General features: G+C 37.0%; 1 protein-coding gene and 1 long non-coding RNA gene across 4 annotated transcripts in view; both read left to right on the top strand.

Annotated features, from left to right (window-relative positions):
* LOC306996385 overlaps positions 1 to 2,252 on the top strand; it is a 43,561-nt gene extending 41,309 nt beyond the window's left edge. Inside the window, exon 5 of one of the 3 annotated variants that reach the window (XR_013797062.1) lies at positions 1,957 to 2,252. This is a non-coding gene — a long non-coding RNA (uncharacterized lncRNA). The remainder of the gene's footprint in view (positions 1 to 1,956) is intronic. The other 2 variants (XR_013797063.1, XR_013797064.1) reach the window with 2 other exon arrangements.
* The window catches only part of ccnh (cyclin H), a 184,475-nt gene that overhangs the window by 114,764 nt on the left and 54,929 nt on the right, over positions 1 to 14,782 (top strand). The window lies entirely within an intron of this gene.

Raw genomic sequence — 14,782 nt, 5'->3', positions numbered from 1 at the left:
GAACGTGTCGGACATTATTGTTTTCCTCTTTGTTAGCGAACAGTACATTTTTGAGAACTTGGCGATCTTTTTGTCGTTCAATAGCTCTGATAATGGTTTAGACTTGAAGTGATTCATCTGATTCACGTTTCATAATGAGGCAGGGTATAGTTTCCTTTTGTTGAAGAATTGAAGGCCTTTTAAGAAGTTAAACGCCAGGTCAGTGCAAGGAGTCGTGGAATTTCATAGCGATCCCTTCCATTTTTTTTTATCGAAGATGATGTTTGAGGAATCAGATCTCAAGTTTCATTATGTGCCTGCATTGTGTTGTTTTGTTTTTATTGCAAGCTTGAAACACAGAAAATGGGAAAACAATGGTTCAACAATGGCGCCTACGTGAAGTAGTGTCTACGATGAGGTTTCATTTCAGAAGAAAGATCTTGAGAGCAGCAGTCAGAGGGCCATTCCGGGTCTATTAGAGCCAAACCATTTCAGAATTCAGCTTATGAATGTGCACTTTAAGTCTGACAGGGCAATAGAGACAGTTCATTTGCTACAATCCTCCATTTTTTATTTCTCATTGATCTGTTCTCCTCAAACTGTACACTTGGATTAAGTGTGTATCTATATTAAAGAGGTATAATAATACATTGGAAGCCTGCCGACAGACAGCCCGGAATATTGGGAATGTCAAAATCCCTCTTAGCTCTAGACAACTTTTAATAAAACTGGCAAGCAAACTTTGTGATGCTTTTGAGGACGCTTCTAGTACTGTAGAAAGAAAGAGAGAGGTTCTTTTTTAATTCCTTGATAAATGAAATGATCATGGTAGCTTGAGCTGGACTAAATGAGCAGCAAGGGATTTGCAAGGTCTTAATGTCAGAATTAGTGCTTTGTGTCGAATCACAAACCAGAGTGAGGAATAACAAAGCTTTTATGAAAGAAATGCTTTTTTGAGACTCACCTTTTTTTTCTTTTTTTTCTTTTTTTCTTTTACTTTTAAATGTATAGTTCACTCAAAAATGTAAATCCTGTCATCATTTATTTACCCTCAATGTGTTCCAAACCTGTTTCTTTCTTCTGCTGAACACAAAATAAGATATTTTGAAGAATGTTGGTAACCAGACAGTTGATGACACCTATTGACTGCCATAGTATTTATTTATATAAAACTGTCTGATTACCAACATTCTCCGTTCATAAACTCATATAGGTTTAGAACAGCTTGAGGGTGAGTAACATTTTCATTTTTGGGTGAACTATCCTTTTAATAACTAATGGATAGTTTTGACTCCACATTCTGATAAACCATGTTCGATAAATGTTTGTTTCACTTAAAATGACACACACACACACACACACACACACACACACCAGTGACTAAACAGTGTGCAAACAAAGTTTATATGTTGCCTGGAAATCATAGACAGCCAGTATCCTACGTACACGCAAAAAAAAAAAATCAGTTTTATGGAATTTAATTGTAGAATAAATGCTACACTAAACTGTGATATTTTTTAATTAGAAGTATGAACTTACAAAACAAAAGTTTTTAATTATAAAACAGCATCATCTATTGCTTTTGCATTGTTGTAGAACTAATTTTATATACAGCAAAGTTAAGCATACTTATTGAACTAATTGTGAAAAGTAACTGTTATCTGAAATAAGATAAGGATTGAAGGTTGATTCACTTAAAAACACGCCTGGTCTTTCATGGTTTTATTAAAATAGCATTGTACAAACATAGCAATGAATAATTAAGACAGTAACTTTCTGGTGACGTGAATGCTGAGAAATGCTGAGAAATGCTTGACATCATTTCTTCTAAAGACAGCTGATTAGGAACACTGTCATTTTAAGGGAATTGAACGCAATTGTAACTGTTGTTTTATAATGTTTAACGTCATATTTCTGTGTAATGTATGTCTGCGATAAAAGAGAGTCCGCTCTAACATGTTCTTGTCTCTGCTGTAGGTTGCGAGAGCTCTCCAGCACATGCCACCCTCATTAGTGTCCAGCACCTGAAGACAAGAGGTCACAAACCCAATGAACTGCCCATTTCATTCAGCTTTGCCGACGTGGAAAGATGACCACTGTGACCTAAAGTCGCAGTACAGTCTGACAGCTCATTACAAGCAACATACAAAATAGCTTGAAAAACCTTTTGAACCTTGTGTGGAGTGCATTCTTTTTAGGAAGCAATCGCTATAGGTTCCAACTTTTCAACATGCTTGTAGATTTTATTCATTCAATAAATTGTGCATTTCTCTAAAAAAAAGGAACAGGTCTTGTGATTTATTTGCTCAACTGTGGGTGATGAAATATTTAATATCCTGGGTATTAAAATGATCAGTCTCGGATGCATTGAGAGGGTTGACATGGTTGAATCAGTACCACACTAAAGGACTGCCGCACAGGGAATTATTGCTTCAGTCTGAACATGTCACCTCTACAATATTTCTACCATTATAATGTACAATTATCCTTTCTTTCCGTTCTCGTATCTAAGTTTTCTCCGGCTTGTCATTGTTCGAAAATTTCATGCACACAATATGAAAGAACAATCATGTCTAGTCTCAATGCTATTGCTTAGATTTGATTTATACACCAAAGTATTTCACATGCATAATGCAAAGTAGCTCTCACACACACTCCACTTTTTGTTCTTGGAAAAAGTCCTAAATAATGTGACTGAGGTAAAATGAGCAAGATGGATTTCTTGTTTAATGTCCCAGAAAAAAAGCTGTTTTCTCTGAATTGCATCAGGAAGTGGTCAAGATGCACGAATAAAGCTACTTTGGTCTGGAAATGAAAGTTCACATATTCTGCTCTTTCTGCATGTGTCACAAAGAGTTGATCACATGGGAGTCTACCAGAACACCTGAACACAAAGCCAGGCATTGTGTGTCGCTCTGACCTCAGTGTCATGTGACTCTGTTATGGCCAGGTGTTGCCTGTATCTGGAGCAGAAACGGTGTTTTGCTCTTAAGACCAAAAACATATACCGACAATGAAATAAAATGCATTGAGAGTGTGAATTACAGATATGCTGCACTTTTGTTTTTTGTGCAGCGATGCTATAGAAGAACCATTGCAGTGAGCAGTTCTTAAAAGAACAATTTTTTCCTAGTGTGAACGACGTTAAAAAAATAGTAGGAGCCTCTTTCCACTATTATAGTGGAATAATTTATTTATTATAGTCTTTATAATTTAAATTCTTTATAATAAAGAACCTTTTGTGCAATAGAAAAGTTCCATGAATGTTAAAAGTTCTACATGGAACCACCAATACCAATAAATAATATTTATTTTTAAGAATGTGTAGGCCTATGCAAATTCTTGGATTCAACAATTATAAACTGGAAATAAACATGCTATTAGTATTTATATGTGACCCTGGATCACAAAACCAGTCATAAGTCGCATAGGTATATTTGTGGCAATAGCCAACAATACATTATATATGGATCAAAATGATCGATTTTTCTTTTATGCCAAAAATCATTAGGATATTAAGTAAAGATCATGTTCAATAAAGATATTTTGTAAATTTCCTACCATAAATATATAAAACATTTATTTTTGTGAGTGAATGCAGCACAATCGCGAACATAAATGGACAACTTTAAAGGCGATTTTATCAATGTTTCGATTTTTTCAACAGGGTCACATATTATATTATTATTTATTACATTTAATAAAAATAAACGGTAACACTTTATTTTGATGGTCCCTTTTGAACATTCTGTTAACTATAAGTAACAACTACAACTAACTCTCATTAGAGTATTAATAGACTGTCTGCTTAATTATCTGCAAACTCTTTATTGTGATGCTCCTCCAACAACAGACACTCTACTGACTATAAGTAACTTTGCAACTACATGTCAACTTATTCTAACCCTAACCCTACCAGTCTACTAATACTCTACTAAGACTCTAATGATAGTTAGTAGAAATGAAGGGGCAATGTTACTTATACACAACAGAATGTGTTAAAGGGACCATCCAAATAAAGTGAAACCAAATAAACATTAAGATATAAAATGTAGAAATATTTAAGATTATGCACTATTTATAGGTCACAAATTAAATCTGTAATATTGAGCATGCAATTCTCAAATGTTCCTGAAAGCGCAAGATGATCATCTCAAATCACGCTGGAGAACATGATCATCTGGTTTTACACGATGTTGTAGAGTTCTTGCAGCTTGAGAACTGCTGTCATTAAAGCAAAACAAGAAATTTCAATTAAAAAATGTGGTAAACCCTACATTATGGGAACAAAATGTCCTCACAAAGATGGCAATATCCAAAATCTTTTACCTGGTTGGGACATTTTCTGGTCCCCCATAAGGAATACAGCTTAAAAATCAATGAAAATGTAAAAATGCAGAACGTTTTCTGGTATGGGTATAGGGATAGTGTAAAGGGGATGCAATATAGAGTTTGTACAGTATAAAAATCATTATGTCCATGGAAAATCCCCATAAAACATGGAAACCGTGTGTGTGTGTGTTTGTGTGTGTGTGTGGTCTCTTTCACATCAAGCCCACATGAAACCACAGATAAAAGCATTTTTCTGAAAACATTTTAACTGAGCATGACTGAAACCATACACAAACCCTCCTGCAGTTGTTCTACTTCCACAGACCCGCATTAAGTTCATCTGACGAACACGTGAATTCACCATCTCAGTTGTTTCAGTCCAAACCTTCAGATTGATGGTCCCAGACTCGTAATCTATAACGCAGAGATTGAAAATAATGAAGAATTACAAATGACGGGCAGTGGCAGAATCTGATTAGGCATATTGACTGACTGATGTCCACTGTAAATCTATGATGACTGATGTTCCATCTTCAGTTATGAAACACAGTTTTAGAGTAGATCTTCCCAGAACAATGCTTCAACTCTCCGGCACAATTCAATTGTCTGTAAAGCACATAGAACCACAAAAGGCCCCTGCTAGCTTTGCTTTCGAATCACTTACGAATGATCCAAAAATCAGACGCAAACAATGAAACTCAATATACTTTTTGTTGACATTTGAAATTTAGAGAAAATAAAATAAAGTGAGAGTGCTTTTAAGGCCAAAGAAAGTGACCTTGGTGAGGCCAGTGAGAGGTAACTTTAAAAACTCCATTACTCTCATTCTCTCTCTCTCTCTCTCTCTCTCTCTCTCTCTCTCTCTCTCTCTCTCTCTCTCTCTCTCTCTCTCTCTCTCTCTCTCTCTCTCTCTCTCTCTCTCTCTCCCTCTCTCTCTCTCTCTCTCTTCTTGCTTTAAGAAAGAGGAAAGCACTGTGCAGTATTTCACCTTTATCTCCCGATAGCAGGTCTTTGTGTTATCTTATTCTTATTGGAAAGAAGGGAGAAACGGGAAGGAGGGGAAAAGCCTCCAAGGCGCGATACACCACGCACTCCCCACGGATGGTGAGATACCAAACACTTCCTTTCCAAACTTTCCACACTTTCATGCTAAAGGAGATGAGAGCCAGTTGCATTGTAAAAAAAGGAGCTTCTTTTGGATTTCTCTACAGACAAATAGAGGGATACATCTGAAAAGCCGAGCATATACACGAACGCACACGCGCAGGCGTGCATACACCTCGCGCAGCAGCATATGTGCTCTCGCAGAGCCGGGCTGTATAGCACAAAGAGAACTTTTAAAGAGAGAACTGTGACATATTCCCAGAGTGTCTGCCTGCCAGTCAGAATTCCCAAGCATGCTAGGTGATGTCCTCCAAAGCACAGATCTACCTGTGCAAGCGGCCCCTGTGACAGAACACATGCCGCACTGATTTTCACAGATGGCTTGCTGTGGCCTGTGAGGTTTTTCTCCCTTACTTTAAACCGAGAACGACAAGTTTTGGGCCACACTAAAACTGTAGCAGGATTCAGTTCTTGTTTTTTTTAAGCCTGGCACCGCGTGTGAAGTATGAACACAACGGGCCTCGGTTTCTCCCCGTGAACCGCCTGTGACAACAATTCAGCGTGAGGAAAACCTTTTATACAGAACTTCATTCCACTCTTGTTTTGAGGAAAACCTTTTATACAGAACTTCATTCCACTCTTGTTTCATGAACGAGGTCTAATATAATGGTACAGCGCCAATGCATAGGCCCATATTGCATTTTAAGATCAGGCGACGGTTGCATAAACAGCTAAGACTATCTAAAAAGATTATCATCATGCATTGGCCTAATTTAATACCGAAAAGTAAGACTAACCGCCCCTTAACTAACTGCTAGTGGGTAAGGCTAGATCTTAAAACACCAATGGCTAAGTTTATGCAACTGGCCCCTGAATCAAGAATCCAGAATTGTAATCATAAGTTGGATTTTTTAATAATGGTAAAACTATCTGCACTTCAAACCAGTGTGATTATTAGTATGGTAATAAATTAAAATAATATCATAACAAATAGCCTACCTTTTTGCAACATTAAACATCATAACCGTCCCCTGCCTCTTGCAAAATGGGCATCAAGTAGGTTTTTTTTTTTAATGTTTTTAATTAATTTATGAAGCCACTGTAAACTTTGTTGTTAGCCTACATATTATATTGTTATATTATAATGCTAAGGCAGTTAGCTTACTTCACTGTAAATAGAAAAACCTGACAGTATAGAGTGGTGCAGTTATGATGTCAGTTTGTAGGTTAGCATCACACTGGTTCCCTCAACAAAAACCCAATAGGATTTCCCCATAGGCATTTGGATTGTCGCAAAAAAACAAGCTCGGTGATCAACAAAAGTGTTTGATACTTAGGCTACATGTTTTGTCCATCAAGATAATTTTGACAGAACACAACTTTTATGAATTTTGAAGCCTAAATGCAGTCGACAGAAGTAAAAGGCTAAAGGTAGGCTATAAACCAATTACACCACACCACGGTCCCACGACTTTAACATCACCACCACTAAGCTTCTGACAACTCTTTTAGTTTTTATCTAAAAACATTTTCCCAGAAAGTTTGAGAATAGTTTATGAGAGCACAATTATAAGCATAATGAGGCTGAAAAATCGGACTGAGTTTACGTTCAGCGTGATGGTGTTTCATTTCCCCGACAGCCGTTGTAGTCCCATTAAGCAACTTGTTAGCAACCGCCTTTTTCAGGACACACAACAGCTTCAAAAAATCACGAGTGAGGTAATATTGATATTTTATGTCGTAGAATAAAATGTTAAAGTGTCTTGAGCTTGTGTTTATTTTTTCCATTTAACAAAAATCCCATTTAAAAAAAACATTGACTTCGGGACGATGGAACTGGAAGTGCTAAAATTCTAACACCGTTTAACTCGTTTTTGCCAAAGTGACGTCATTCCTGCACCACTCTATAGGCTCTATGCACGATCGCTTCCGCATTTTGTCTCCACCCAGTTACATCCGGTGCTGCGTCAGAGAAGCCGTTTTTGCATTAGATGGAGATAATGGCAAATGGCACTCGCTGTTTGCAAAAACTTCCAGCGGTTAACGTGAATGATGTTAACAATATTGTGAGGCAGTTAGCTGTCACACCTAAGAGTAAGAAAGGGAAGGGCTTTAAATTATATATTTCGAGCTACATTGACAACTTTTAGGGTGAGTATTCTCTCATATCATGCGAAATCCGGCTAGCGAATCAGCTTCTAAAATCATTGTCTGTTTCTGAGAAAATTTATTTTATTAAAGTTTTGCCACTACAGTTCGCTATAGAACGCGCTGTGTGGAAGTAAAGGCGCTGGCTGAGATTCTACCGGAAATACGTCAGCAGCGTTCATGCATATAGAGCTTCTTGTGGTAGCCTATTCCGCCATGTTTCTCAATGACACGACCTTTACGACACGACTTGAACGCACTATTATCCCATGAGGCCACAGAAGAGGATTTGTAAATGACAGTGAAGCGAATCAAGCGACGCAACTGACGCTATTAGATCACATGATAATGACAACATACGAATGTCCAGATTTCATACTGCACACATACTATATTAACGTAGCCTACGTACTTTTTAGCGGCTGTGAAGTAGTAATTACTTATTCAAAATATGTACCTACTCAGAGTATGCGATTTCGGACGCTGATCGGATAAGTTTGGAACTGGCTGAAACTTCGCATGTGGAAATGTTTTCCCCATGTAGATGTTGCGACGGGTTCAAGTTGATCGTCCAGATTCGCACATTGACCAACACAAAGTTACTTGTGTGAACAGTGCTTCATACATACTTCAAATACAGCTTTTTGCCCACAAAATTTTGACGGAATTTCGCTAATGTGACCTGCACCGTTATAATGTTTCTGTATAGCCTATAGACTCTGGTGTTGATTGAAGGTCAATGTTTTCAGAGGTGCAAAAAAAAAAAAACCTGAGCTCAGACACAAGGACAGTTTAATTCTTCCTCACTCTGCATGTTTGCATTGACTGTAACATGGTTGTTTATTGCAACAAAACCACATTTGGTGAGTGTAAAATGTTTATATTGGTCAATAACAGCAGGCTAGCCGAGGCCTTGCACATCCTGTGATTTATTTCTGATTTGCTGAGTTCACTGCTGTCATATTTTCATGGTCTTTATGAAGACTGTGACAAGCCACACAAAATAACAGACAACAGTAAACTACAGCTGACATGTTGAATCGCTGAGAAAACAGCAGTAATAAGAGGAGGCAACCAATCATCGTTTTTAACAAGTATTGGAAAGCATGATTGTGAAATATAGGATCTTGAGACATCATGTTTCTAACTTTAACTTAACATATTCACATAATATTCTCACAATGAAAAATAAGAAATAGCCAGGCCGAGGTCAGACTTTTACAGAAATACTGTGAATGGCTCAGGAAAGTGGTTTTTAATAATGAGATTGGTATGTAGGCCTATAGCTGACATTATGGATCTGTCTCACAGGACTTATCCCACTTCTCTGAGAGCCTTTTCTTCTCCCAGCATGCCTTGAGGCAGTGTGGTTTAAACAAGTGGAGTGCTTTTTGCTTCTTAACTGATCCACAACCAACAGTCAAAAGCTTTACTGTTCCATGGGTCTTAATATAAACTTTTTTTTGTCATGTAAACATTTTAATTGGACAGTTTTTTATGTTACAAGTAGGGAAAACTCTTTACACAAGACTAAACACAGTCTTTTATCAATGATTTCTATCTGAAGAGCAACCAAAAAAATAAAGGCATGCAAGAAGATTTACATTAAAAGAATATATTTAAAGGAAGACTTAAAGAATTACAGTGAGATCACTCGGATTAGTAAACAAATCTTTCACAGAGATTTCTTTTGAATCGAATAAACCAATTAAAGATATCAAAATATTGATTGGTTCATGAATTACATCTTATTTTCTCATTGTCTCATGAACGAACTACATTTTTAGTGTATTTTTTCCTCACACAAAGCTATCTTAAGACTTACACTATGGAGTACTTTCATGACACATTCATTGTTATTTTCCATCCTTTTTGAAGATTAAACTCTTCTAAATTTAATTCATCATTCACTTCATGTGTAATTGCAGTCCAAAACAATACTTGGTCCTCAAAAGCCTCACTCACTGAACCCACTTCAAACTTATCCAAGAGTGTCCCTGTCCATTATCTAGTCTAACCGTGGATCAGACTGCAGACTATTGCTGTCTCGCTGAATTTAACAGGTATTCGATTCTATTCATGAGATGCAAACATTAAAATGCAAAGAACAAATGACATCTCCCAAACTCCAGGAACTCTACTATAAATCTGAGACCAATCTAAATAAATGTTTAACATTTTTTTTAAAGTTTGGCTGTACAGTGCAACATAGCTTTAGCTATGTCGCACGTCCCACGAAAAATCGTTCTATGCGATGAAAAAATGTACCACAGTAGCATGATGTGTGCGACACAGTTTTGCATGTGTGAGACAAAGCCACTTGCTTGTTGTGTGAATTAGTATTTTGTTGTGAGAGTTTAAAAAAGAAGATTTGTCTTAATGTGATTATGAAATCAAAACATTTGAATTAAAATATATGCGCAGAGTGATTCATGGTGAAGCGCAGCACTGTGATCAGAGCGGATCGGTTCACAGTAAATGCTCCATTTCTACAAGCGCTGTGAGTTTGAGATAACGTGCATTTGAAAAAGCAACACGCACCAAACATCTCTCCAAACTTGTAATGAGAAGCATTTACAAATCAGTTGTCCAACAAAAGAGAACATTTAATTACGTTTTTACCCCAGACAGTAACATAATGTCGCCCAGATCCGGCCCACATCTGGTACGCATGGATGTACCAGATGCGACACATGCTGTCTGGGACTGTTACTGTCAGTCGAGTGCTTGAAATAACTTTTGTGTCTTCATATCATAGAATGAGGCAGGAATTATAGGCTATTATTTTATGTTGCACCGCCTGTCGATTAGCATTACTTTATAAATATATTTAATTCTTATGAAAATACCCAAGATGTCTAGAAGAACACAGATAAACCATATAGGCCTATTGTCACAATGTGTGTATTCTCTTTATCCGTCATCTGTCGATAGATCTGTCCCAATTCAGAGGCTGTGATAAACTGCATTACTTGTTTGTTTTCAGAGACCAGTGATTCAACCTCTGTAGCACCAGTGCAAAAAAAAAAAAAAAAAAAGTTAATGTACATCCATGCTTTAGATTGTGTTTTCCAGGACTTCAGTTATTTACAAATAAATGAAACTGCTGATTCTGTGTCTCTGTCTCTGTAGCCCATGTCCCAGGGTCAAGTTCCTCTATTCAGACAGGACATAGGGATCACAAGGGACTCACAAAAGAGGTTTGGTCTAGACAATGTCCCCTCACCCATGTGCTCAGACCACGGTGGAGGTCCTTAGAGACCCATCCGTCATTTGTTTCCATAGCCTTTCACTACTTGGCTTGTCAGACACCAAATGTCGGTGGCTAAACTCACCGAAACCTTCAACTTGAACTTCAGATATGTGTCCCCATCCAAAAAAATTATCAGAAACTGCAGAGTTTTGGCCATGTGGGACATTTCACAGTTAAATATCACCTCATTAAAAAAAGAATAGTTATTGTATAAAATAATATAAATATAATAAATAATAAAAATATATAAAAATAAATAAATAATATTTTATTTCATACAAAAAAAAAATATTAAAGCAAACACAATAGTTAGTGAAGAAGTTAACTGTGATTAGAGTGACAACTTATTTTAAAACTGTCTATAACTGCATTACACTTATCTCCTGCAAAATCATGACATTTAATAGACACACACTTGCAGATCACACACACATCCATATTGTTTCACCCTTGAGGGAATGCACATGTTACCCAGCTCCGTTACTTTGGCTGTATTCATTTGTGGGAGACCATGGCTAACTATGATGCAAATCACCCTAAGAGTGTGTGTGTGTGTGTGTGTGTGTGTGTGTGTGTGTGTGTGTGTGTGTGTGTGTGTGTGTGTGTGTGTGTGTGTGTGTGTGTGTGTGTGTGTGTGTGTGTGTGTGTGTGTGTGTGTGTGTGTGTGTGTGTGTGTGTGTGTGTGTGTGTGTGTAGCATACCCCTCCATCCTCTTCATGCATGTCTGCTTCGCCTGAAGCACTGTGAAAAAAACAGTGCAATTTTTTTTTCATTATCCTATTTTATTTAATAAATATAATATATATATATATATATATATATATATATTTGTCATAATTGCCATAAGTGAATGTCTCTCCCAATGAGAGATGGGCATATATTTTTTTCATGTTTTTTTCAATATATCAAAACAATGCTGTAATTTTCTCATTTGGACCAGTATTGTATATTATAATAGTAGGCCTATATAATTTAAATGCACTAATATAAAGCTACATCAAATATATAAATTATTTTTAAATTTATTTATTTTTATTTACTTACTCACTTGTTTATTTATTTATTTATTACTGCTCATATTTTAAAAAAAATCTACTAAACACAATAAATGTTAACATCTTTACGGTTGGATGTGGCTTTGCATCTTTAGCATAAAAGCTGAGGCACTGAACCCTAGAGGTCTCCACTTGCACACAGCTTCTCCACAAAGCCCTTATCTGAAAGTGCTGTCCAAAGGACAATCTCACATTCATGTACACGCACACATACACTCACATATACAATTTCACCTGGATTCATTTTGAGGATTGAGTCACACACTACTGTATTTATGGGGTCTGAAGTCTGAGCTGGACCTTCAGTGTTACTCATATAAAGCAGCCTCCGCTCTGAGTCACACACAAACAAACACACACACACACACATACACACACACACACACACACACACACACACACACACACACACACACACACACACACACACACACACACACACTGACATCACTCTGCCATGACAAACACCTAAACATGACATCACTTGCATTTGAGCTAACATTGGTAGGGGCCTCGAAATGTGTAAAAGATATGACAAGAATTGAGATGTTATGAAAACAAGAAGAGGTTTGGAGGACGTTCATACAGCTAACATGATAGAGAGTGAGAATCATTGCCGATGGTTAAAATAGATGTCAGACCTGCGTTGAATTGCTTTACAAGAGCAACTGTCATATATTTTCCTTAGATAGAGAGAAAGAGAAAAACAAAAATCATTATCAACAATGCATCATTCAAATGTTTGTTTTTTCAGAGTGAATAAATAGCATCAAAATAAAATACATTGCACTTTGATATTCTTGATTAATTTCCAAGTGCCGTAATGGCCATGAGTGATTGATTGTGATGTTATTATTGTCAGTGATGTACAGAGGCACTACACACACACACACACACACACACACACACACACACACACACACACACACACACACACACACACACACACACACACACACACACACTCCAGCGTTTCATTTGCACAGATAACCATGAGCAACAGCTGCCTGTCTGAACCGACTAGAGAGAGCAAGCTGTGTGTGTGTGTGTGTGTGTGTGTGTGTGTGTGTGTGTGTGTGTGTGTGTGTGTGTGTGTGTGTGTGTGTGTGTGTGTGTGTGTGTGTGTGTGTGTGTGTGTGTGTGTGTGTGTGTGTGTGTGTGTGTGTGTGTGTGTGTGTGTGTGTGTGTGAGTGTGAAAGAGGGCCAGAGGCTGTGAATGCCTCTCCTGATGAGAGATGGGGGCATATTGAAAAGTTTATTAAATTACCCTGATTAACAATTTATCCACGAATAGTCGAGTGGTGGAGGAGCTCTGTGAGGAGGCCTAGCAGCATTCAGACATGGAGCTGCAGGGTCGAAAGGTTCCTCAAGTTCACATGCTCCAGGGTCTTTGTTATGCTAACGCTCCTGTCCAGCCCCCGCTCCACGGCCAGACACAAACTATTCCTTGAGAACTTCACCGGCAGGTTGTGGTGTGTCACAGCATTCTGCGGTCAGTGCGCCTTCGAGACCCTTTCTTTTTGTCTTTTTTACTGAGAAGCATTCGAGGTGGCTGGTAGACTGGTGACAGGTGTGTGAGTTGGATGAGGAGGCATAGAACAATTCTGTTACACTCATACTGTGAATTATTGTTATTCATTTATGAGTGAAGTTATGTAGTATGATGTGATTATTGTAAATGTAATTTTCCATTTCAATGCACTTCCATTTACGTGTTCTACAAGACATGGTTTTCAAATGACAGTATCAGGTAAAAGCATGATCTTCACAATGGTAACAATTTATTTATATTTTATTTTAGTTTGAACATGGGTTGAACTAAACCATTCACGGTAAATCGTATAGGGACAATCTAAATAAAGGTTTTCAGAAGATTTAGTTTTTGCAATGTACAAATACAGAGAATTTGTAAATAACTAAATGTAATTTATTATTGTTGTTATATATTAAACATGCTGTAAAACTATTCAACACATAGTACCAAAACTGTTCAACATAGGTTTGCTTGTCTTGCAAATGAAAAGCCTTGTTATAATAATAATAATTGCCATACTATATAATAATTATAGCCGATATATATATATATATATATATATATATATATATATAGGCCTATATATATATATATATATATATAATTGCAAATAAAGCAAACATTTACCTAATGCAATATGTAAATACAGAAAAAAAGGCCCATGTATTTTTGGAAGATAAAAAAAACAGAATGGGAAATACTTAATTTAATGATGTACAATAAATTACAATGGCTGAGTTTTTCATTATTAATATTTTATTTATTTTCAGTGACGGACCGACATTGCAGCAAAACTGGACAAGGACACACTACTCAAAGCACTTGAAATGTACAAACATTACATATTAGTACGAACATTAAACATATTTCATTTAAGTAAATGAGAAGAATGAGCGGTCAGTAGCGTGGGTCTCTGGGGAAGAGTGATCAATATGACTTCAACACGAAGAGGTCAGCAGATAACATGCCTGAGGTCAAGGTCAAGCGCTGGCCAAACACCCTTAACCTAAAGGTCAAGCTCTTTATCACCAAAGCATGTGTTGTTATTTAGAGCTCCGTTTAACAGTATTAGACAACAGTGGTTTACAATACGTGAATAATCACCGTCTTTTGTCAATTAATTATCAAAACTGAAAAAGTGAAACATGTAGAAATCACCTTTACATTTTTTAGTTTCAAATAGTGCATGAAAAGCCTTCACGCAGAAAAGCGGCCTGTATACAGACAGACAGACACGTATCAAGGCTTTTAAAGACCTAAAAAAAAAATAACATGAATAGAATGCGAATAAAAACATTCATTATAAATGCCAGCGCATATTATCCTCTGGTGTCATACATGGTGGCATGAAATAAAACGATGAATCTGACTGCTCTA

This window comes from Phoxinus phoxinus, assembly GCF_949152265.1.
Source record: "Phoxinus phoxinus genome assembly, chromosome: 3".
Taxonomy (NCBI): Eukaryota; Metazoa; Chordata; class Actinopteri; order Cypriniformes; family Leuciscidae; genus Phoxinus; species Phoxinus phoxinus.
Note: the sequence above shows the minus strand (reverse complement) of the source record. Positions and strands in the feature narration are given on the sequence as shown.